Source organism: Eumetopias jubatus, unplaced genomic scaffold (assembly GCF_037043125.1).
Source record: "Eumetopias jubatus isolate StellerSeaLion01/CBP00866 unplaced genomic scaffold, mEumJub1_p1.0 scaffold_4, whole genome shotgun sequence".
Classification (NCBI taxonomy): domain Eukaryota; kingdom Metazoa; phylum Chordata; class Mammalia; order Carnivora; family Otariidae; genus Eumetopias; species Eumetopias jubatus.
The window spans coordinates 144,743,045-144,767,710 of record NW_028274810.1 but is presented as its reverse complement, the minus strand read 5'-3'; the positions used below and the strand labels follow the sequence as shown (position 1 = coordinate 144,767,710).

The window sequence follows — 24,666 nt, the reverse complement described above, 5'->3', positions numbered from 1 at the left end:
CATTTGCAAATCGTGCAGTTTTACTTGTTCCACATTGGATACCTTACAATATGGATGCTTTTTATTCTATTTCATTTTTAGATTTTTATTTAAATTCAAGTTAGTTAACATATAGTATATTATTAGTTTCAGGGGTAGAATTTAGTGATTCATCAGTTGCATATAACATCCAGTGCAGTTACTCCTTTTTTTTTTTTCTTTTCTTTTTGTCTAATTACTGTGGCTAGGATCTCCAATACTATGTGACAGTAACAGGACTTCCAGTACTAAGTGACAGAAGTAGACATCCTTGTCTTCCTGATCTTAAAGGAAGACCTTTCAGCTTTTCACCATTAAGTATATTTTTAGCTGTGGGATTTTTCATCTATGTCCTTAATTATGAGATATGTTCCTTCTAAACCCACATTGTTGAAAGTTTTTATCATGAACCGATGTTGAATTTTGTCAAATGCTTTTTCTACATCTAATGAGATGATTATATGATTTTTATCATTTTCTTCATGCAGTGTATCACTTGATTGGTTTGCAGATATTGAACCATCCTTGCATCCCTGGAATAAATGCCACTTGATCCTGGTAGATGATCCTTTTAATGTATTGTTGAATTTGGTTTGCTAATATTTTGTTGAGGATTTTTGCATCTATGTTCATCAGGGATATTGGCCTATAATTTTCTTTCTTTTTTTTTTTGTAGTTTTTTTCTTTTTTTTTTTTGGTCTGTTTTTGGTATCAGGGTAGTGCTGACCTCATAATGATTTTGGAAGGATTCATTCGTCTTCAATTTTTTGGAATAGTTTGAGAAGGATAGGTATTAGCTCTTCTTTAAATGTTTGGTAGAATTTACCTCTGAAACCTTCTGGTCCTGGACTTTTGTTTGTCGGGAGTTTTTCAATTACCAGTTCTATGACATAACTAGTAATCAATTTGTTTAGATTTTCTGTTTCTTCCTGATTCAGTCTTAAAAGATTGTATGTTTCAAGGAATTTATCCATTTCTTCTAGATTGTCCAATTTTTGACATATAATTTTTTGTAGTGGTCTCTTATAATCCTTTGTAGTTCTGTGGTGTTGGTTGTAACTTCTCCTTTTCATTTCTGATTTTATTTATTTGAGTTTTCTCTCCTTTTTTCTTGATGAGTCTGGCTAAAGTTTTATCATTTTTGCTTATCTTTTCAAAGAACCACCTGTTACTTTCACTGATCTTTTCTGTTGTCTTTTTGGTTTCTATGTCATTTATTTCTGCTATGATCTTTATTATTTCCTTCCTTCTACTCACTTTGTTCTTCTTTTTCTAGCTTCTTTAGGTGTAAGGTTAGATTGTGTATTTGGGATTTTTCTTGTTTCTTCAGGTGACTGTGAACTTCCCTCTTGGAAACTGCTTTTGCTGCATCCCAAAGATTTTGAACTATCATATTTCCATTTTCATTTGTCTCTGGGTTGTTTTTAAATGTCCTCTTTGATTTCGTCTTTGACCTTTTGGTGGTTTAGTAGCATGCTGTTTAACCTCCACTTGTTTGTTTCTTCCACTTTTTTTTCTAGGAATTGATTTCTAGTTGCATACCATTGTGGTCAGAAAAGATGCTTGATATAATTTCAGTCTTCTTAAATTTATTGAGACTTGTGTTGTGGCCTAACATGTGATCTCTCCTGGAAATGCTCTTTGTGCACTGGAAAAGAATGTGTGTATTCTGATGTGGTTTTTTTTGTTTTTTTGGTGTTTGGTTTTGTTTCGTTTTTGTTTTTGTTTTTGTTTTTGTTTTAGAGAATGGGGGGGCAGAGGGAGAGGGAGAGAATCTTAACCAGGCTTTACGTCCTGAGATCATGACCTGAATTGAAATCAAGAGTCGTACACTTAACTGACTGAGCCACCCAAGCACCCCTATCCTGATGTTTTTAGATGGACTGTTCTGTATATATCTGTTAAGTTCATCTGATCTAGTTTGTTGTTCAAAGCCACTGTTTCCTCATTGATGTTCTATTTGGATAATCTATCCATTGATGTAAAGTCAGTGTCAAAGTCCCTTACTATTATTGTATTGCTGTCTATTCCTCCCTTTACTTTCCCCTCACTTTAGAAATCTCTTTCAGGGACGCCTGGGTGGCTCAGTGGTTAAGCGACTGCCTTCGGCTCAGGTCATGATCTCAGGGTCCTGGGATTGAGCCCCGCATCGGGCTCCCTGCTCGGTGGGGAGTCTGCTTCTCCCTCTCTCTTTGCCCCTCCTCCTGCTTGTGTTCCCTCTCTCACTGTCTCTCTCTCTGTGTCAAATAAATAAACAAAATCTTTAAAAAAAAAAAGAAATCTCTTTCAATGACAACTGACTGAAGCTAAAATAATAATGTAATAGGGGGTTTATAACATATATGGAAGTGATAATACATTACATTTTGTACAGTACATTACACAGTTGATTGTTAAATTTTGTACAACGTACAGAAGCTGATGGAGGAATCAAAGTGTACTGTTGTAAGGTTCTCAGACTATAAGCAGAGTAGTATAATATTATTATGATAAGTTAATTTTTTAAATAATTTCAGCAGATACAAAAAGCAATTGAAGATTCATAAGATTTAACAGCTCAAATGGGCAAATAAATTTGGAGCTAAGAATTGTATCTCTCCCATATTTCAAAGATAATTCCTCACATATTTGTTTGATCTACTTTAAGATTAAAAATGAAGGATGATGGTATGAGATACCAACAAATAACTTTGCTTTGAAATAGTAAAACCTAGATTTTTTTATTCATACATAGCTTGCTTTGGATAGAGTTGGGTATAACTCTTATAAGAAAGAAGAGGACAACATGAGCCTGTACTTAGACATCCATCACATTGAAAGATTTATAAGCAACTTTTCTACCCTCATTTCTAGGCTTTGTTGTTTTAAGAAGGCCAAGTGAATAAATAGTGTCAGCCCCAGCTCAGGCAAAACTGTTAAGTAGAAGAAATGTGTTATGCATTCCCTCTCTTCTCCCACTTTTGTTGGCTACCAACTTTATATCCAGCCCCTGGCAGCTGATCCATGGTCTATGATCTATTGCATTGTGTTATTTTATGATACCCCGTTTCTCCAAAAAAGTAGGCATCTCAGTAAGCTGCACTTTGCTTTCTAACATAATAAATATTAGCTTTAATATTAATATTAAATTCTCGCTGTGATATTTTGGCAATTACTTTAGCATTATTTCTTATTTAATAGTGACTTATTAAAAAAAAACTCATACCAATGTGCAGTAGCAAACATACTGTATTTCCTTAATCATTCCTTGTATGTGTATTTCATAAATATCCAACCCTTTGCTATGTAGAGCAATCCCAGGAATTTTCAGGTTTGGAAATTACATCCTAGAAAAGCAACAAGGGTAATTGGATAGAGCTAGTATTAGAACCTGGGTCTGCTGACTTCCAGTTTAATTAAATTCTTGAGAGTAGAAGGGAAAGTCTTAGGATCAGGTGACAAAGTGGTCGTCTGCGTGTGGGGGACCGCTGGCAAGAACTCATCCAGGCTTTTAGACTGACAAGAATTCATTTCTTTATAATCTTTGATAGAAATATAAGGACTGCTCTTAAAGGAAGGCCTGGGAGTTCTATGCATGAACAGCCTCAGGAAACCGATGTTGCTATTGCTAACCCCAACCCCAGAATGAAGTTCCGCAGAATACCTACTAACTGCAGCCTCCCCAACTCTGTGGGCCCTTCATACAGCCCTGTGAATATAATCCTTAACTGTGTTCTCTTTTAGCTGTTTAATTTTTTTTAGTTATTAATTTTTTTAAGATTTTATTTATTTAATTGATGGAGAGAGAGAGACAGAGAGAGAGGGAACACAAGCAGGAAGAGTGGGAGAGGGAGAAGCAGGCTTCCTGCTGAGTAGGGAGCCTGATGCGGGGCTCCATCCCAGGACTCTGGGATCATGACCTGAGCCAAAGGCAGATGCTTAACCACTGAGCCACCCAGGTGCCACATTAATTTTGTTTTTAAAATATCATTCCTTTGACTAGTCTTCCCAATCAGCTATGATGTCTATGGCTACAAATAACAGAAAACCCAAAAATATTATACAGTAAAGAAATTTTTGGCTTTCATACCTTGGACTCCAGATCTAGGGCACACTTGAAGGTTATCTCAGTCTCATACAGTTTCCTTTCTCTTGACGTCCTCTGCTACACTCCTCTTGGCTTCATCCTTAGGCTGCTCTCCTTGTAGTCGCACTGTAGCTGTAATAGTTCCTAGCTTTGTATCTCTACTTCCTGGCATCCAGTTGTTTCCCAAAGCTCTCTAGGGGTGAGGAAGCTTTTCCCCAGAAGCCCTGAGGAAACTGCTTCCCATGAATTATTAGACCAAATTGGGTCACATGGCCATTCCTGAACCAAGCCCTCTGATTTAGGGAGTTCCCTGTCTGAATATCTTGGGCCTATATTCTGAACCAATCACAGGAAAGGGACTTGTTGCACCCCAAATTATGGTAGTGGGATTAACCTTCCCTGAGACACAGGACGAGGTTGGGGGTTGGGGGGTGAAAAATTAGATTTCTCTTAGAATAGGGGAAATTAAAATAGGATGATGGACAGGTAACCAATAATGTCTGCTTCAGTTGTTTGGTTTGGTTTTCTTTTTTCCCCTTTTGGTTTTTAGGGTTAGCATGGAATATTAAAGACTATGAGTTTGGGCTTAAGTCTAGCTTTCAGAGAGCTGCTATGGCACTTAGCCAGGTTCCTTAACTCTGTAAGCCTCAGCTTCCCTATAGGAATTTTGTAAGGATTAAAAATAATGTAGGTAAAGGACTTACCACATAAGAACTCAATAAAGGTATAGTTATTAAAATTTTTGTTGATTCTTAAAATTATAATCAGTTTATAAAAGTGCCTTTATTTCCCTGCTGAGACCCATTGCATCCCTTGATAGTTACTAAAACAAGTGACCGACAAAAAAATGTTCTTTAGAGAATCTAGGTTATAGGTATACAGATGCTTACTATAAAATTATTTCATCTTTTTGCATGTTTGAATATTTTCATGATGACATGTTGAGAATAATGAATTTACAAGAATCACAGTGTTGCAATAAAAAAAACATCAAGGATGACTCAGAAATACCAATCCAAAATTCCTCTTCCCAAGACAACAAAGTGTAATAAAAATGACAATTCAGGTTAATTTCAGGAATGATACTGTCCCCTTATGTCTTAAGCATTTCATTTCTTTATAAGGAAATATTGGGTCTGAAATTCTGGGTTTCCTGCCTTGAAATTGCTTGGCATTCATTAACGATTTTGTATGAGCAGCCCATGACACAAAGGGATAATGAAGTATATATGAGATCTCACTACAAGAGCTCTGGAGTTAGCCTTCAGAAATAAAGAGGTGGGAGAATAGAAGGGGAATCAGGAAAATGACTTTTATTGAATCTCTATAATGTATGTTCCAGGGGTTCTGTGGTTACAAGGATGACTATAATATCTTCCCTACTTTGAAAGAGCTCACACCTTATGTCAGAATACACCCCCATCAGTAACTAAATGAAGAAATGCCCTACTAAAATTGTGTCTGAGAACATAGTGCAGAAAGAATTACTACAGGATCCTCATCACAGACTCCTTCAGTTGGGGAGAAGTTGTTAAAGCTTGAGATTATTTACCACAATTTTGTTTGTTTAAGAACACAGGAATCTGTTCTGTTGCTAACTCACTAAGATTCATAAGAAAGCTTCACCTCCCAAAACTGGGCACCTACCTCTTTTGTCAGCAAAATTCCCAGCCTGTCTGCATATGATCATATGGTTGAGTAGGATTACTTGCATACTCTCTCTTCTCCATAATAAGATTACTTGCATACTCTCTCTTCTCCATAAATAAGAATGAAAGGCCATCAAGGGCAGGCCAAAGTTCTTACAAAATAAATTGACAATAGTCAGGGCCAAGACCTTGACATTAACCCCACTCTTTCCTCTCCTGTCATATATCATTGTTCTCATCTCTCACAGGTCATATCTTAAGAGTTAGCTTTGTTCTGACTTGGAATCAGTCCAGTTGACTCTTCAGTAATGTGTAACGTGGCCCACTTTTCGTTGCTGTTTCTGTTTTATCAGGCTGCCTGCTGTAATTTTACCAGGGCTTTTTTGTCCTTTCATTTTAGTGTGGATGTTTGGTTGCAGATTTTGTTGTTAAGGAATCAGTCCTACATAAGATAAATCATTAAGGTAACTATTATCTAAGCATCTCTTAGAAGGGCATAGGGTGAAAAGGGTGAAGAAACCCCCAGAAAGTTGCTCAGAAGTCTTTCACCAGTTTGTTAAGAGATTATTCCAAGAACTTCCATCTATATTCATTCCTTTTTTGTAAGATGGTGGGATGCGTGAATGAATAAATGAATGATCAAAAACAATAGAAAAGTCAGGTGTAAAATGTTTGGCAAGCCATAGACAATAATATTAATAGCTTCTAACATTGGTATAATTCTTTACAATGCATGGAACTTTTTCACTTACAGAATTTAATTTCACACCATCCTTACAAAGTAGGTGTATTATTTATTTTATGTTGTCATCAGTGAGATCCAAAGATGTTAAGGTCTCATCACAGGTAAGTGGAAGAGCCAGAGTTTGACCTATAGATCCTCAGATTCCAATTCCAGAGCCATTTCATCTTGACCAATTGTTCTTGAACCTAGGAGACAAGAAGCTATAAACACATTTGGTTTTGGTAAGTGAAAGGCAAGCAGGAACTTCTCTTCATTTCTAATTGGTAGAGTAGAATTTCCAGCTACTGCAGTGAGAAAAATGTTGGTTCTAATGAATAAAAGATATGTAAGGTTTCCAGTACAACTCTAGCTCGAATGCCTAAAAATATAAAAGGCCATAGACTTATTTTTAATCTACAAATAAATGTCTGATGAGGAGAATGACCTGGGATGGTAATGTGAGGATTATGGCATTTCACTGTATGAGGTTAACATGTTCAAAATGGAACCCTTGATCTTTCTCTTCCTTCAGACGTACTCCACCCATAGTCTTTTTTTCATATCAGTCATTGACAACTCCCATTTTTCCAGTTGCTAAAGCCAAAATTTATGAAGTCATACTCACCTCTTTTTCTGTTATACATCATATCTAATGTGTCAGGAAATCCTGTTGGCTCTACCTTCAAAATATACCCAGAATTCGACTTCTCACCACCTTCACTGTTTTGCCCTGGTCCAAGCCATCATGTCTCACCTAGATTACCAAGTAGGTAGCTTCCTGACCCATCTCCTTTTTTGTATTCTATTCTCCCTGCCTCATATTCTCAAAACCACAGCCAGGGATCCTTTTAAAACCTAAGTTAAATGATTCTATTGTCCCCTCAAAAGCTTTCTTCACTGGCTCCTGTTTCTCTCAGAGAAAACTTAAAGCCTTTACAACGATGGCTTTCCAAGCCTGTATGATCTGGCCTCCCATTAGTCTCTGACCTCCTCTTCTATTGCCCTCTCCATTGCTTACTCTGCTCCAGCCACACTGGCCTCCTGGCTACTTCTGGACCGTGCCTGGAACAATTCCTGCCACCAGGCCTCTGTGGGGACCTTCCCCAGCAGCCGCTTGCTCAAATGTCTCCTTCTTAATGAGGCCTAGCTTGACTGCGCTTTTGAAAATTGCTGTCCTTCCTTAGAAATCCTGGTGTCCCCTGACTGCTCTTCTCCTCATACCACCTATGGTTTACCAACATACTATATGACTTATTATATTTATTACTTCTACTTTCTTAGAGTGTAGAACAGGTTTTGGGGGTTTGTTTCAGTTTTTTTGTTCACTGATACATCCTCCATGCCTAAAATTACTGGGCACATAGCCGAAGCTCAGTACCAATTTGTTAAATGAATAAGTGATGGATGTATTTAATGAACATCTCTAGCAAAGATTTTACAGTGATTGAGAAGGTACTCCTATGCTGGTTCTGACAGCAGTTGACCGATATCATGCCCTATGCGATGAAAACATCAATAGAGGTGATAGAAGTGAGAGAGATTTAAAAAAAAGAAGAGAGATCAGTAGAGCTGAATGGTTAGTCTAGTTATAAAACTTCTCAGGTAAAGACTGATGGTCTTTGTTTTTCAAGGGAAAGAAGAATGTATGTGTCACTTGACATGATATCACTTTCCCAGATTTATATGGGAAGGAGATATTTTGCATTCATTCATTCAACAAGTATTTTTCAACATGCCTGTTATGTACCAGGCACTGTATAACTAATTTCAAATTAAAACTTGTGGCAAGTACAAAGAATATGCTTTACTATGTCTGTATTTAATGTAGGAAAAAAATGAAAGTTTCACTGGTTTGTTAGTTCCACTTCCAGCATTGCTTGTCTGCATTCCCTCAGCTTTTTGAAAATCAGATACTCTCCACATGCAGAGGTAATGGTACTCACCTATCATCAGTAGACATATACTTGGACTTGTTCTTTTGCAATAATAATGTGAATAGTCACTGGTACTTGCAAGAATGTTAGCCAGAATTAAGGATGTAGGCTATGGCTATGAACAGAATTTTTTTTTTTTTTTTTAATGAATCTAACTTAACTGACCCAATACTAGATGAACTAACTTACCTAAACAGTCTATTATCTCATAAGATACAGAGATTGGAAAAGGTCATTAGCAGGTTATGGTTTGATCCTGTTTTTTTAACGCTCTGGACGGCTTAGTTTTTTTTGGGTTAAAGCACCATTTCCCTTTTAATGTAGTAAGCACTTTTTCCTCTGTAAAATAGCCCATTCTTTGGAACGGAAACAGCATTAGATCTTTGTAACTTGGGTAGTTTTTAGCACTGGATTGTTTAGTTTGTAAAAATATTTGATTTAGACTGAGCTTGTGGCCTGATGATGTTTAGAAGAGTGCCAAAGTGTAACTCATAGAAGATGCCAGTAAAAACCATAGTTAGGAGAGGTGAATAATGGTTGCGTCATTTTCCTGGTAGGTGTACCCAGGCCTGAAAATCCATCACTGCCATTTTTTAAATGTGTTCCTAAGAATAAAGTCAACTGGTATTCTGTGAACTACATTAAGTATCAAAATAAAATATCTGCCAGTGCCTTGAGTCACTGTCCCACTGTCCTTACATTGTTAAGGAAGTTTTGTTTCCTCATTGTGTTTTACTGCCAAACATAGCAGTAATATTCCATAACTTTTAATGAGCATTTTAGTTCCAGTGAAAACCTTGAACATACCAGATTTTTCATTGTGATTTAACTTTCATATCAAGCAAATTCTTGTTAACAAACAAGTTCTTGGGGCGCCTGGGTGGCTCAGTCGTTAAGTGTCTGCCTTTGGCTCAGGTCATGATCCCAGGGTCCTGGGATCGAGCCCCACATCGGGCTCCCTGCTCAGCAGGAAGCCTGCTTCTCCCTCTCCCACTCCTCCTGCTTGTGTTCCCTCTCTCGCTGTGTCTTTGTCTGTCAAATAAATAAAATCTTAAAAACAAAACAAACAAGTTCTTGTAAAATATTTTAAAACTTCAATTCCTAAAATATCTTCTCTTAAATAAAGTCGAAAGACCAATATAGCAGGAAAAAAATAAGCACATTTGGTTAAAATAAAATGAAGTCTTGTGAGTAACATGCAGTAATCAAGCCAACACAACAGATCAGATTTCTAGACTAATAAGATACAAATAAAAGATTTTAAGATTCAAATGAAGTACATTAAAATATATTCAGTGCTCTTTGATTAGTGGAGAGTTTTTCTAGATATGTTGAATGTACAGTTTCCTGACCCCTATTGTGAATGAAATACCCTGCAATAATGGATAAAAATGTATTTGTCTCCATATATGCCTTTGGCTGTGTTTGGAAAAGCAGAGGCACTGAAGTAGATGGAATCAAAAAACCATCTCCTGCTCCTTGGAGAGTATGGGTCTAGAAAAGAATGGGAAAGGACAAATAGAAAGTGAATTATTGGCATCTCATAGATTGGGTCTGATTAAGTGTGGGAGGCAAGTAGCAAAAGGGAGTAGTATGATCCTCTGTTTTTTCTTAAGCCCTTAGACCTTTAACCTCTCTTTCAAGAGTAAGGATATTCCTTCCCTTTCAAAAGGGTGGCATTGTACTAAGGCATGCTATCTGAAGAAGAGTATGTGCACAGGTAGAGTTGGAGAATAAAATCTAGGACCCTGCCCCATGGGAAAGTCAGTAACCCATGAACACAGACTGCTTCATCCACAGCAGTGTTTTTTTTTTTTTTAAGATTTTATTTATTTATTTGAGAGAGAGAGAATGAGAGCCAGAGAGCACGAGAGGGAAGAGGGTCAGAGGGAGAAGCAGACTCCCTGCTGAGCAGGGAACCGATGTGGGACTCGATCCCGGGACTCCAGGATCATGACCTGAGCCGAAGGCAGTTGCTTAACCAACTGAGCCACCCAGGCGCCCTTTCCACAGCAGTTCTTAAGAATATTTGTCTATGACTTCAACCACAGTTTATATTTGTTTATAAAAGAATAAAAAGAACAGAGAGAGAGACACGAACAAAGACTAATTCTTTTACTTTTTTTGTTAGTCGGCAAACATTCTCAAAAACTTTTTTCCCCACCAATCTGGCTGCAAGTGTGTCTCGTCAAGGTTTGTATCATCCTTATTTCACTTTTTTACTTTATAGCTGAGTCCAGGACCACAAAGAATACTCACAGAAAAGGGACTGGGAGGAAGCTGGATAGAACCCACAGGAAATCTCATTTTAGGCCAGGGTTCTTGGTATGTGACCATATAACTTGTCATCTGAACACAAAAATTTGAGAAATAGTATTGTACATATTAATAAATAAAACAACAGGAAAAGGACTGGCCTGGACCATCCCAGACAATGTGGTCATAAGTGGGAAACTCCTGGGCACCTGGGTGGCTCAATTGGTTAAGCGACTGCCTTCGGCTCAGGTCATGATTCTGGAGTCCCGGGATCGAGTCCTGCATCAGGCTCCCTGCTCAGCAGGGAGTCTGCTTCTCCCTCTGACCCTCCCCCCTCTCATGTGCTCTCTCTCTCTCTATCTCATTCTCTCTCTCAAATAAATAGGGATTGCATTAAATGTGTAGTTTGCTTTTGGTAGTATGGACATTAAATATTTGTTCTTCTGATCCATGAGCATGGACTGTCTTTCCACTTCTTTGTGTCCTCATTGATTTCTTTCACCAGTGTTTTATAGCTTTCAGGGTACAGGTCTTTCACCTCTTTGGTTAAGTATATTCCTATGTATCGTCTTGTATTTGGTACAATTGTAAATGGGACTGATTCCTTCATTTCTCTTTCTGCTGCTTCGTTATTGGTGTGTAGAAATGCAACAGATTTCTGTACATTGATTTTGTATCCTGCAACTTTACTGAATGAGTTTATAAGTTCTGGTTTTTTGGTTGAATCTTTCAGGTTTTCTATATGTATTATCATGTCATCTGCAAATAGTAAAACTTCTACTTCTTCCGATTTGGATGCCTTTTATTTCTTTTTGTTGTCTGATAACTGTGGCTAGGACTTCCAGTGCTATGTTAAATAACAGTGGTGAAATTGGGCATCCCTATCTTGTTGCTGACTGTAGAGAAAAAGCTCTCAATTGTTCCCCATTTAGGATATTTGCTGTGGGTTTTTCATATATGGTCTTTATTATGTTGAAGTATGTTCCCTCCAAACCTACTTTGTTGAGGGTTTTTTTCATGAATGGATGTTGTACTTTGTCAAAGGCTTTTTCTGAACCTATTGAGGGGATCATAGGATTCTTATCCTTTTAATAATGTGTATCACAATGATAGATTTGCAAATATTGAACCACCCTTGCAACCTAGAAATAAATTCTACTGATTGTGAATTTGTATTGGAACCACAAAAGACCCCAAATAGCCAAAGCAGCCTTGAAAAAGAAAAGCAAAGCTGGAGGCATCACAATTCTGGACTTCAAGCTGTATTACAAAGCTGCAGTGATCAGAGCAGTATGGTACTGGCACAAAAATAGACACATAGATCAATGGAACAGAATAGAAAACCCAGAAATGAACCCACAACTATATGTTTAATTAATCTTTGACAAAGCAGGAAAGAATATCCAATGTGAAGAAGACAGTCTCCAACAAATAAGTGTTGGGAAAACTGGACGGCAACATGCAGAAGGAAACTGGACCGCTTTCTTACACCATACACAAAGATAAATTCCAAATGAATGAAAGACCTAAATGTGAGACAGGAAATCATAAAAATCGTAGAAGAGAACACAAACAGTAACTTCTTTGACATCAGCCGTTATCAGCTTCTTTCTAGATATGTCTCCTGAGGCAAGGGAAACAAAAGCAAAAATAAACTATTGGGACTTCATCAAAATAAAAAGCTTCTGCACAGCAAAGGAAACAGTCAACAAAACTAAAAGGCAACTACAGAATGGGAGAAGATATTTGCAAATGACATATCTAATAAAGGGTTAGTACCCAAAATATACAAAGAACTTACACAACACCCAAAAAATGAATATCCCAATTAAAAAATGAGCAGAAGACACAAATAGACATTTTTCCAAAGAAGACATCCAGATGGCTAACAGACACATGAAAAGATGCTCAACATCACTCATCATCAGGGAGAGGCAAATCAAACTGTAGTGAGATATCTCCTCACACCTGTGAAGCTAAAATCAACAACACAAGAAACAACAGATGTTGGTGAGGATGTAGGGAAAGGGGAACCTTCTTGCACTGTTGGTGGAAAAGCAAACTGGTGCAGCCACTCTGGAAAATAGTATGGAAGTTCCTCAAAAAGTTAAAAATAGAACTGCCCTATGATCCAACAGTTATACAAAAATACTAATTCATAGGGATACATGCACACCAATGCTTAAAACAGCATTATCTATAATAGCCAAATTATGAAAACAGCCCAGATGTCCATCGACAGATGAATGGATAAAGAAGATGTGGCATATATATACAATGGAATATTAGCCATAAAACGGAATGAAATCTTGCCATTTGCAATGACATGGATGGAGCTAGAGAGTATAATGCTAAGTGAAATAAGCCAGTCAGAGAAGGACAAATACCATATGATTTCACTCATATGTGGAATTAAAGAAACAAAACAAATGAGCAAAAGGAAAAAGAGAGAGAGAGAGCAAGCAGTCTCTTTATCGAGAACAAACTGGGAGTTACCAGAATGGGGAGGAGCTGGGGAGATGGGTAAAATAGGTGATGGGAATTAAGGAGTGCACTTGGTGTGATGAGTACTGGGTGTTGTATGGAAGGGTTGAATCACTATATTGTATACCTGAAACTAATATTACACTGTATGTTAACTAACTGGAATTTAAATAAAAACTCTTTAAAAATTATATCAAGGGGTGGTTGACCAGTAGCAGATTTGAGTTTTGTGGTCCTCAAATCCACATGCATATCACACTCATGATATAACCATCCTTGGGCAACTTCACTTTTATCTGTTTTCCATATTGTGCATATTCACCACCTGTCCCTCACCCACTACCCCATCACCCCATAGATTTTCTTTGAAGAAAGAGTACTGTTGCTAAAATGTAGTTTGAAAATCTCTGGAAACAATGAGCTCCAGAACGTCTTCCAGCTCTAAGAAGCATGGTTCAGATACATTGAACTGAGAATTTGAATTTGGCCTAGATTACCCTATTTTAACTCCATGTCAACAAAAGGAAAGCTGTGAACAAAGACAATTTTTTTCCCACATAGCTGCCCACAGGTGTGAGTTAGTGGAAACAGTGGAACTCAGCCAGGTCTTCAGTTCCCTAGTGCAGTGCTCTATCTCCAGCCTCTGCTTCCTGTTCTTGAATACAGTGATTTGCTAAAATAGACACACCTGGTCTCAGCACCTTGCAAATGGATTTTTCTTTCAGCATTTCAAAATACATTCATGTATTGATGAAGGCTTTCTCTGGGAAGCCATCTGTCTGAAATCTGCAGTAATAAAAGCCTTGCTAGTCCCTTAGGTACTCATAATGGTATCTGTTGCTTCATTCCTCTACTCTTTTCTGCTACTTCTTTTTCTTAATTTTTTTTCATTCATTCATTCATTTACAAAGCATGTATTTGTGGAGTATCTACTATGTGCTCAACACTAGATATGTAATAGTGAACAAAATTAACTAGTCCCTGCAATTATGGATCTTGCCATCTAGTAGGGAGACATAGTAACAACAACAACAAGGTTTAAAAATTTCAAATTGCGGTAAGGGCTATGAAAGAAATAAGGTTCTGAAATAGAGAGTATGTAGATTATGATTTTAAAATGAGCTCTGGAGTCATATTCCCAATGTTCAAATCCCAGCTACACCATTTAATAAACATTTGTGTGATTTTTGTGTGATTTGAGCAAGTTACTTATCTGGGCCTCAGTTTCTTTATCGTAAAATGGGGATAATAGTAGTACCCACTTTACCAAGTTCTGAGGATTAAATGAGTTGATACAGAATAGTGCCTAACATATTCTAAGTGCACATAGAAAAATACCTGGCACATTCTAAGCATGAAATAAGTGTTATCGGTGCATTGGTATTGCTTTAGAGAATATCAGGGAATCAACTAGTTAGGTTATCAGTATTGCCAACTTAATGACCATCATCGCTGTCGTCCAGTATACTTATCTCACCTCATTCGTATACATGCTTTGTGCACAGGATCTACAAAAATGGATGTAGCATGTTTCTGGACCCAAGAATCCTACAATCTAGTTAAGAGAACAAAAGACTTAAAAGAAAATAGCAATGGAAGGTAGCATATGCTAAGTACCAGATAAATGATAAAGATGGTATGCCCTACAGGATTTTAGGAGAGAGGAGTTATTGTGGGCTTATAAAGGGACGGTGTCATAGAGGAAATGCCCACTACACCATATATTATTTAATTTCACATCCCCATGTTGGTCATCTGGCCAATTACTTTTTTTTAATGAACTTTTTTTTAATGAACTTTTTTTTTTAATTGAAATAGAGTTGACACATAATGTTACATTACCTTCAGGTGAAAAATGTATGAACTTTTTTTTTAATTTTATTTTATTATGTTAGTCACCATACAGTACATCATTAGTTTCTGATGTAGTGATCCCCCATTCATTGTTTGCCTATAACACCCAGTGCTCCATGCAGAATATGCCCTCTTTAATACCCATCACCAGGCTAACCCATCCCCCCACCCCCTCCCCTGTAGAACCCTCAGTTTGTTTCTCAGAGTCCATAGTCTCTCATGGTTCGTCTCCCCCTCTGATCACCCCCCTTCATTTTTCCCTTCCTTCCCCTAATGTCCTCCGTACTGTTCTTTATGTTCCACAAATAAGTGAAACCATATGATAATTGACTTTCTCTGCTTGACTTATTTCACTTAGCATAATCCCCTCCAGTCCCATCCATGTTGATGCAAAAGTTGGGTATTCATCCTTTCTGATGGCTGAGTAATATTCCATTGTATATATGGACCACATCTTCCTTATCCATTCGTCTGTTGAAGGGCATCTCGGCTCTTTCCGCAGTTTGACTGTTGCAGACATTGCTGCTATGAACGTTGGGGTGCATATGGCCAATTACTTTCTAAATGGTGGTGCTACCTGCATCCTCTCTGCCCCCCAGTCCCTATTCCCACTGCACATTTTGATCACATTAATTTTTCTCAAGCACCGTTTGTCATTTATTTGCTCAGAAAGTTCTTTTAACATTCCATTGTATATAGCAATGTTTCTCAAATATTAGTGTGCAGAAAAATTACTGAGAGTTTGTTATAAGTGTAGGTCACCAGGTGTCACCTTCAGGTAAGATACTTTTGACATGGGGCCTGAGAATCTCTATTTTTAACAAGTGCTCTAGATTATTTTGATTCTGGTGGTCGAAAGGCTCTGCTTTAAAGAAGACTGGCAAAAAAACTAAAAATTCCGTTTTATTAACCTGCCACCTAGAATCTTGCTTTATCCTGCCTTTGCAGCCTCATCCTCCACTATTCCCATTAATACCTCTTTTATTTGAGCCACATGGGGCATTTCCTTTGCCATATATTTACCCATGCTCTTTCCTGTCTTTTGTCTCTTCATTTATGTGGTTCCTTCAGCCTCATTGTCTTTACTGCCATTTCAACAAGTCCAAATCCTGGTTTCTTTCAGTCTTGGAGCAGATGTGTTCTAAAAGCATCTTTAGTAAAGTATTTCTAACCTAGAAGGTAGGCTTCAAGTTTAACTGATCTTTGTGTCTACTCAGGGACTACTTTGTGTCACCCAGGGACCTAAATTAGCACCTTGCAAAATTCATTTCAGTTTTTTCTTAATTCATTCATTAAATATTTACAGGGTGCCTTCTGTGTACCAAGCACTGTTCTGGGTTCTGGGTGCCAGTGATAAAGTAGAAAAATAAATATGCAAAAAGTCCTCTGTTTTCATGGACCTTACATTCTAGTGAGACAACTGTTTGTAAGTAAATATTTTAAATATTTTGAGAAGAGTAATCTGGCAGTGCTATATGGGATAGGTTAGGAAAGGGAAAGACCAGTGAAAGAAACTAATAAGGAACTTTTGTATTTAGCCATTGGAGAGCAGGAAGGGCCAGTGAGAATAAAAAATACAAAGGAAACAGCAAGAGTAACTAATGATGTGAAGGAATGACCAGCAGTACTTGGTAGGGACCAGGAAGATATATTTAGTATTTGAGCCTTTTGGGAGGGAACAAATAAGAAGTTAAGTTATAAAGGTGATATTTTTGGGAAAAGATATTTTAGAATGTTATGGTGATCTTTTGTCTTTTTAGTTTTTTATTTATTTTTATTTTTTGACCACTGTAAGTTATTTATTGAAGCCATCTCCTGCCATGAGCAAAGGGATGGAAGATCAGTATACTGATCAATATTTGATATAAGTAAGGAAGGTGAGCTTACGGTCCCATATACTTTTCTGGTCCATGTACAGAGTCCTGGTCCAGACCAGTGCTGTGGTCCACACTGAGTTGTGTTCCACGTTCTCTTTATTCATCTTCATAACCAGTCAGACATGGATTCATGTGAGAGTTATGATATAGAGTATGATTACCATCTCTCCAGAGAAAGGGCTTGGACCTGATGTGGAGATGGGGGTGGGAGATGAACTCGGGAATCTCGTCCTTTCTGTGATGCCAATTGAGAAAGACGTTCAGCATGCTCAGTCATACACCGGGGAGTGCTAAGAAGTAGGTGAGGGTCTTCCACATGTGAGCTGAGCCCTCCCTGCCATGGGCATCACTCTTGACTTAGAACACCCCAGCTGTGCCCTGGACCACCCTAGCAGCCCAGAAACCCAGTACCTACCTGCCACTGCCATTTTCAACTTGGACCTATGGTGATCTTTTAGGTGCGTGATATTCATAATGGGACATCTAAGCAGAAATGCTCAAAGACAATTAGAAATAGTTAGGTCTTATAAGAGCTCAGCCCTCTCTTCTCCCTTTCCTCTTACTCAGCTCACTAATATTCCATTAGTCTCAGCTGTTCTAGGGCCAAAATCCTACCAAGAAATATTCTGCATCTCATTTTGGATTTTCCGGGGATGTGGCATGACTTCATGTCCTGGCCCACTCTTCTGTCCTCCAAGTATTTGTGCAGAATGAGGTCTAGGCCCAACCCCAGAAAACCATCTCTAATTATAGCCCTCCCTTGAATGGTTCTTGGCTGATTGGGGGTTCGGTTTTCTAGAAGAACTAGGAAGACATCGTAAACTAGAGAGTCCTTTGGGATGTTGGGTATGGTGGTGAGTGTCATAATCTCCCTATGTGAAGATCACTATGGTCATTTATGATTCTTGGGAAAATAGGCAAAGTTTGAAAGTCAGATTTTATTAAAGCATTGGCATAACAGATAGGTTGGGAAGCTGCTTGCATAACCTGGAAAATCTTCTTTCTCCATTCTTAAAATCGCTCAGGCAAAAAATTCCAATCATTTTTGTCTCCTGTCTTTCTTTCATAATATTCCAACAGTCCAGTCCAGTCCATCAGCAAATACAGGTGTGTGTGTGTGTGTGTGTGTGTGTGTGTGTGTGTGTTTTACATAAAATTTTATGATCTGATTTCCCCACTAGGAGGTAAACTCCATGAAGGCAAGGACTTTGTTTCTGGCTATATCCCTAGCAGTGCCTGGAACATAGTATATGCTCAATAAGAATTTGTTGAGTGAATGAATAATGTGAAATATTTTTTTACACATTTTGCTTAATAATTTTGACATTAGCTCTATCTTCAAGAAGCTCAGGAAGTATTTAATCCCGATAGAATTATTATAGCTAAAGTCCAGACATTAACCATACTTGACTGAATAACGTTGCCTTAAAACTATCATTAAAAAAAATCTTTATTCTTTAAGTAGTTTAGAGACATATAAACTTTAAATACTAAGAACACTCCTCTTTAATGATGCTAATTGGATAAACTTATGAATATGATCTGAAATTTAGTATTAATAAGAGACATTCTGATAAGGTCATCTAGTAATCATATAACAACTATGGTTAAAGTTTATTAAAAATTTATTTAAAACCTTTCTGAGAAAGTTTTCTCAGGAGTTTCCAGACTTACCTACTGCTTTAATGTTTGTAGAGATGAAGCTTGATATTTGGGAGGAGTTAATCTACATTTTCTTTTTAACTTCTGAACGTTTATTCAAGCAATTCCACATGATCAGGAATATCCTTAAGATATATGTTGGATTACCTTCACTGTTATACAAAAAGTTGTTTTCTCAGAACAGCAAGAATTGGAACATATCAGCATATGAAAATTAACTGATGGTGTAGGGCTAGCTGACCTCAACTATTGTTAGGAATATTTACCTGATTTAGAGAATAGTTCAGGTTTATAAGGATTAAAGGGAGAGGCTATGATCAAAGCAGTTTGTGGGGAAGGGCATTTTGGCCTCATGATGATTTTTATGGAGTATCAGCACAGAACACAATTCTTCTAATGGAAAAGAAGAATTGGCTGCAGGGCATAAGCAAATGTTTTTCTCTAACATCTTGACCATTTTGCATTTCAAGTCCATTGCATGCATCATTAAGGTATTGACAACATGAGAACACAGAGACTCATGTAGCTTTAGTTCAGTTTGGATTTGATCTGCTATCATGAAGTTAAAGGGTGGCCAATAAAAGTTTGTAAATGACCCTCTATTCTATGTTTTGATGGACTTCAGTAAAATCAGCTACATAGTAGAGAATACCGAGAATCAGATTTACTTTGAGGAGAATCTACAGTTAACCAAACCAGGTTTGTTTGGATTTAGTAAATAAAATATATAATGAAAATCAGCTCAGTATTTTTGTTAAATAACTATGTTCTGTTTGGCAGCGAAAACCAGCTACTGGATAAAGTTAATTATGGATATACTTAAGCCATTTTCATTATTTTTAACTTGTACAGAAAACTAGGGGAAAATTCGTTTTAAGAGCATGCTCTTGCTTCATTTCCATAAACCCTACATAGTTTCTGTAAGGGGGTATATGTGATTTGAAGGATAAAATAATCAAATAAGAATTTGTATGTATTTTTATCAATAGAAAGTTCTCCAAGTTCAAGTATAGTTTTCTTATCAGAAAATCAGGTTCATAGTTGCAAGGCAGAGGCCCACTAGAGTGGTTAACAAGCATATTCTACTTCTGCCCTGCTGCAGAAACTAAATGCCAAATTTTCTGTGACTCTTAACAGAGAATGCATAGGCTCGGTAAACTTTCATCTGCTTCAGGGTCAGGGCTGATTCAATCTTAAGGCAAGTTTATGAGAGTGGCTGATGTGATACAGTTGTTTCTAGTAAAATCAGACTAGCTCTAAGGAGCCAATCTAAGTCAGTCTCTGAGTAAAATTCTATGAGAAACAGACTCCAACTCAGACACAATTGTAAACCCTGATATAATAAGGACTTGCAGCTGATTTAATCCTATTGAAAATCTTTAAGCAGCCATGAAACAAAATGGTTTCCACATTGACATCAGTGGAATGAACCTTGGATATCATCAGTATGAAGAGTAGTTACCTTGTACACACAGTAGCCACTTTTAAAAGAATTAACATCGTGGCCATTTCAAAGCAGGTTGTTTCTGATGTACAGGCATCTGTTTTGATTAAGATCCAACTTCCCAGAATGTGTCAAGTTTTATTTTTTAAAAACCAAATTCATTACAAAAAGCAAACAAGTCAAACTGAAATTCAGAAGTTAGTATAAATCAATTAGACCTAGTCTCCTTGAACAAAAATGACCAACCTATTCCAATTTTATATGTGACAGACATAGAGAAAAAGAGGGAGAGAGAATGAAAACTGTTTCTGAGTTAAGACCTTCTATGCAAAGTTTCACCTGGAACTAATTTTTTTCCATGAATTTAGAGGCTCCTGAAAATGAGCTTATGCTAGGAAATCATATATGTATAAAAGGACAGACAGACACAAAAGTTTAAAGGTCAGCACTGCAGATAAAATCTCAGTAAGTAGGATTTGAACTTGTGTGGGTAGGTTGGTGTATATACTTTATTTGTTTGGCTTATCATATTGAAACACTGATAATGATCAGGGTATTATAGTCCGTTTAGCACTAGAACTGGTCCCTTTTTGTAATTTACAACTTTAATTAGAACAATAGACCAAACATGGGCTACAGTAAAACACAACCTTGCCTGAACTATCTCCATGCCTCTTTTATTGCATTTAGCACTGGTCTCGAAATGTGAATATTTGAACTGATACTTAGCAAGCAGTAGTGGCCTCACACTGTTACTTCAAAGAGCCGGAAAAGTAACTTCATGAAAGGGATAACTTGAAACTATAGTACTCTTTACCATTCTATTTGTTAAGCAGTGATGGGTATCATTAGTTCTGCTCTTTTGCATAATTACTGCAGTATTGTGAAAACTTTTTTTGCCATCCAACTGGGAACAATTATATTATGTGGGATCTGGGAGAACATTTGGCTTACGGAAATAAAATATAAAAAGCCCTGATTTTCTAAGCACTCTGTATCTGTAGTACCCAAGTGCACACAGTGCTTGTTCAAGTTCGGTTTTTAAGTAAAAAAATAACATGGATTGGTGACACTTGAGATGTTTCATATAGAAGGGAATTTGTTCTAATTTTTTAATTAATTTAATGTGCTTAGATAAATTTTACCTAGCACATCACTGAGCTGCGACGGTAATTCATGTATAAAATAACACATTTATCAAGTGCGATGCTGACGTCACTGAAAATTTGAGACTTAAGGATATATTTAGTTGTTTACTTGATTAAATTAATTCATCAAGTTGAATTGTCTTGCTGATTGTTACAACAATTTGCTACTTATGTGAAGCTTCCAGAATAGGCTGTCTCTGTGTTAAAGGGATATACAAGGAACCTCTCTGAACAGCACCACCCCACCCCTCCCCAAAACCAAACTGCTAAAAGATACAGCTAGAAGAGTATGTTTGCAAATGTTTAGACAATGAGGCACATAATTTTTTCAAGTTTGTAAAAACTCTTCCTTTGTAACTCCAGTATATGAAGCCATTAGAATACTATAACTGATTTTTTAACCAATTTTTTATTGTATTTGATTTTTAAGATCTTCTTTGAAAACATTATTACATTTTAGCAAGGACAGTAAAATTAGAATAGATGTCACAGTGATATACAGATATGTTTGTCACTTTGATTTTGTGGTTTCACACTTGATTTTTTCATAATTTATAAGATGTGAGTAATGATCTCGTGATTGGCAAAAGATACTGTGATGAAGGTTAAAGCAGGACTGTTGCATGGTGGAAATACTACTTCAGTATTGCTGTTATAGAACCATAATTATGATAGGAAGGTGGGGAAATATGTAGCTATATCTATGTTCGTGTATAGTTAAGGTTTCCTTAAAATGACAAAGAAATTAAAAGAAGTAATGTGAATTAAAACATTGGAATAGATGCTGAATTGCCCTTTTTGTCATCCATCAAAGCAAAAATTATATTTGTTTTACACCTTGTTCATTCTCAAGAGCTTGCTTCTGACAGAGTTTTCTTTAAAAAATTTAAATATCCATTTATTTGCAACATTTTTATTAATGAGGCTGACTTTTTAAATGTGCTCCTAAAAATGTCGATATGGCCAAACCAGAAGTTTCAGTCAGGCTTATCTTTCTCTGTTCCACAATGCCCCTGAAGAACATCTAATTAATGTCATTTGAAATTATTTTAATGCATTCTTTGGTATTGTCACATACTTAAGTATGGTTTTAGCCACTGCTCCTGAGAGACTGTGGGCTCTTGCCAGACTCCAGGGTGAGCTAGTAAACTTACCTATCTCCGGACGCGAAAAGGAGGAATTAGCTACAGCTCCCCAACTACTAGGACAGCTTTCAGCACCTTCCCCGTGGTGGCTAGTATCTGTGCCATGGAGAGCTGCGAGGATGGGAAAATGCGCTGAAATGATCGAAGAAGTAAACTATCAACTTGACATGTTTTCCTAGCTATTGAAAAATCTTCTCATATTGAAACCCATTGATAGTGAAACTGTAGAATTCCTCCGATTTAAGTACCATCTGGTTGTGCTCAAGGCTTTAAAGCTGTTATCTCCGCATACAATTTCAGAGTCCTATACTTTTTTCTTCGCCAAACTATCCATTTTTAAGCCACAAATATTTTTCCAGCTCTTTCAGATTTTATCTAAAAGTATATTTTAACAGTATTTAAATAGTTCTTAAACAATAACAATTTATCTTGATAGATGGCATGCTGTGTTTTTTCATTTTATTTTAATTAGCCATTGTGGAACCAAATTCCCTTTTGTTTTAGTCTTTTAAATATTGTTTAATTATAGTTATCATGCCAGATATCTTAAAGGTTATTTTACCAATACAGTTTCATTTAACATAACCCATATGGAATCAATAGCTCAGTTTCCTAAAGTGAATGCTTGGAAAATCTTACATTCATATGTTAAGAGTACACATCCTTTCCTCATTAGCTGGAAAGTACAGGGATTTTGGCACGGGTTCTGTGTGGAAGCATTGTGCAGCTTTTATATGGATTTTGTTTTTAGCCTTTGATGACACTGTTTAGAATAGGAAGTATCTAATAAGTAAAGCATTTTGTCTCAAGTGCTGCCAGTGTGTTTAATATATGCCTGGAGGTCTGAAACATTATCTTCTTCACTGCAGTAATATGCATTTAATTCTCTGAAAGCAGAAGGTCGAACTTTTAAAAGGGACGCAAAGTACATTTTCAAACAAAATAATTCAAAACATATGGAAGAGGGGACCAGAGTAATGTACAGTTGGTTTTTATGGTTTAATCATGATCATGTTAATGCACACCAGTAGCTAATTAAAGAAAACTTTTATTGTTCATTTTAAACAAGTTAGGTAAAGAGTGGGAGAGCTGATGTAACAGCGCTGCCCAGAGACCCATGTTTCTGCTGCGCTCACTAACAGCAAGCAGATACTGCTCTTTTTTGACAACTTAAATTATTAGTCCCCTCAGACGATAATAAAGCAAAAGTTATTTTCGGAGTTACTACATGGTGAACTTTTCTTTTTCCACAAAGGAATAGTAAATTGATGCCCAAGTTTAGGGCCTAGCACACATAATTAATTATAAAACTTTTCTCAAGAGCAGGCCAGATACTCTGTAGTATAAGAGATAAATCTGCAGTGAACTGGTGACAAACCAATGGATTTTCAAGTATGTCTCAAAAATCATCAGCTTATTTATTTCAGTGCTACAAATAGTGTGGAAACTCAGAAAAATGGAGGAAATCTTGGCTTTTAACCCAGTTTTAAGAATTTAGTTTCCTAGTACTGAGAAAATTGTACCTTTTTTTTTTTTTTTTTCCCCAATGAGGGAGTCTTTCATCTCTGGGTCATTGGTTCAAATTCCTTTCTGCTCGGTAGTGACTAGAATTAGTTACCATCTGACTTCTGTTCAATAACCTGCGTGACCCAAGCTGATAGCTGCCATCCTGCCCTTGCTGGTTATTTATATCTCAAGATCAGTCTATTCGACATTCACTAGAGCTAATTGTGGCAATCTCAACACATAACAGGGCTGGGCACTACATGCCTACCTACAGGTGGTTTGTTTTGTCATGTTAACACCATTAGGGAACGCTTAATTTACTTTAAGGAAGGAGAGACCAGATTTTGAATACAAATCTGTAAGTCAGGAAAAGAAAATGTAATGCTCTGTGCATAGAAAGTAGTCCCACGGAGTTAACTGTGGTCACCTTTCCTGATAGAATAAAAATGGTTGAGTTCTGGATTTGAGTTTGCCACAGAACTCAACCTAAAGGAATTCTTTATTATTTCTTTATTATGTTGTATACAGATACTTAGTTTGTAAGGCCTCAAAACATGGGCAGTAAGTCCTAAGCTAGTTTTTTTCACGTATTATTTGAGAACTCTCAGTTGGTGATGGATTTGGAGGTATAATAGGGATAACAAAATGCTTTAAAATTAAATTATTTTGATACTTGCCTTTTTATTTTACTGAATTTTTAAGTTAAATGTGTTCACTTGTTTATTCAGTCGGCACACAATTATTGAGCTCTGCTGTGTTACAGGCGTGTGCTGAGAATACTAATGGTTCCCTCTTACCCATAGCCCAGGGTCTGACTGACCTTGGACCTGTTAAATTTCCTCACCTGTGAAATGGGGCTAACACTACCCCCTTCAAAGGGCTGTTAACACTGAGTATAG

At 37.0% G+C, this 24,666-nt stretch overlaps 1 protein-coding gene and 1 pseudogene across 6 annotated transcripts in view; one reads left to right on the top strand and one right to left on the bottom strand.

Annotated features, from left to right (window-relative positions):
* The window catches only part of VPS13B (vacuolar protein sorting 13 homolog B), a 750,734-nt gene that overhangs the window by 516,752 nt on the left and 209,316 nt on the right, over positions 1-24,666 (top strand). The gene's annotated exons all lie outside the window — the stretch shown is intronic.
* Positions 16,959-17,290, bottom strand: LOC114213388 (cytochrome c oxidase subunit 6A1, mitochondrial pseudogene; annotated as a pseudogene).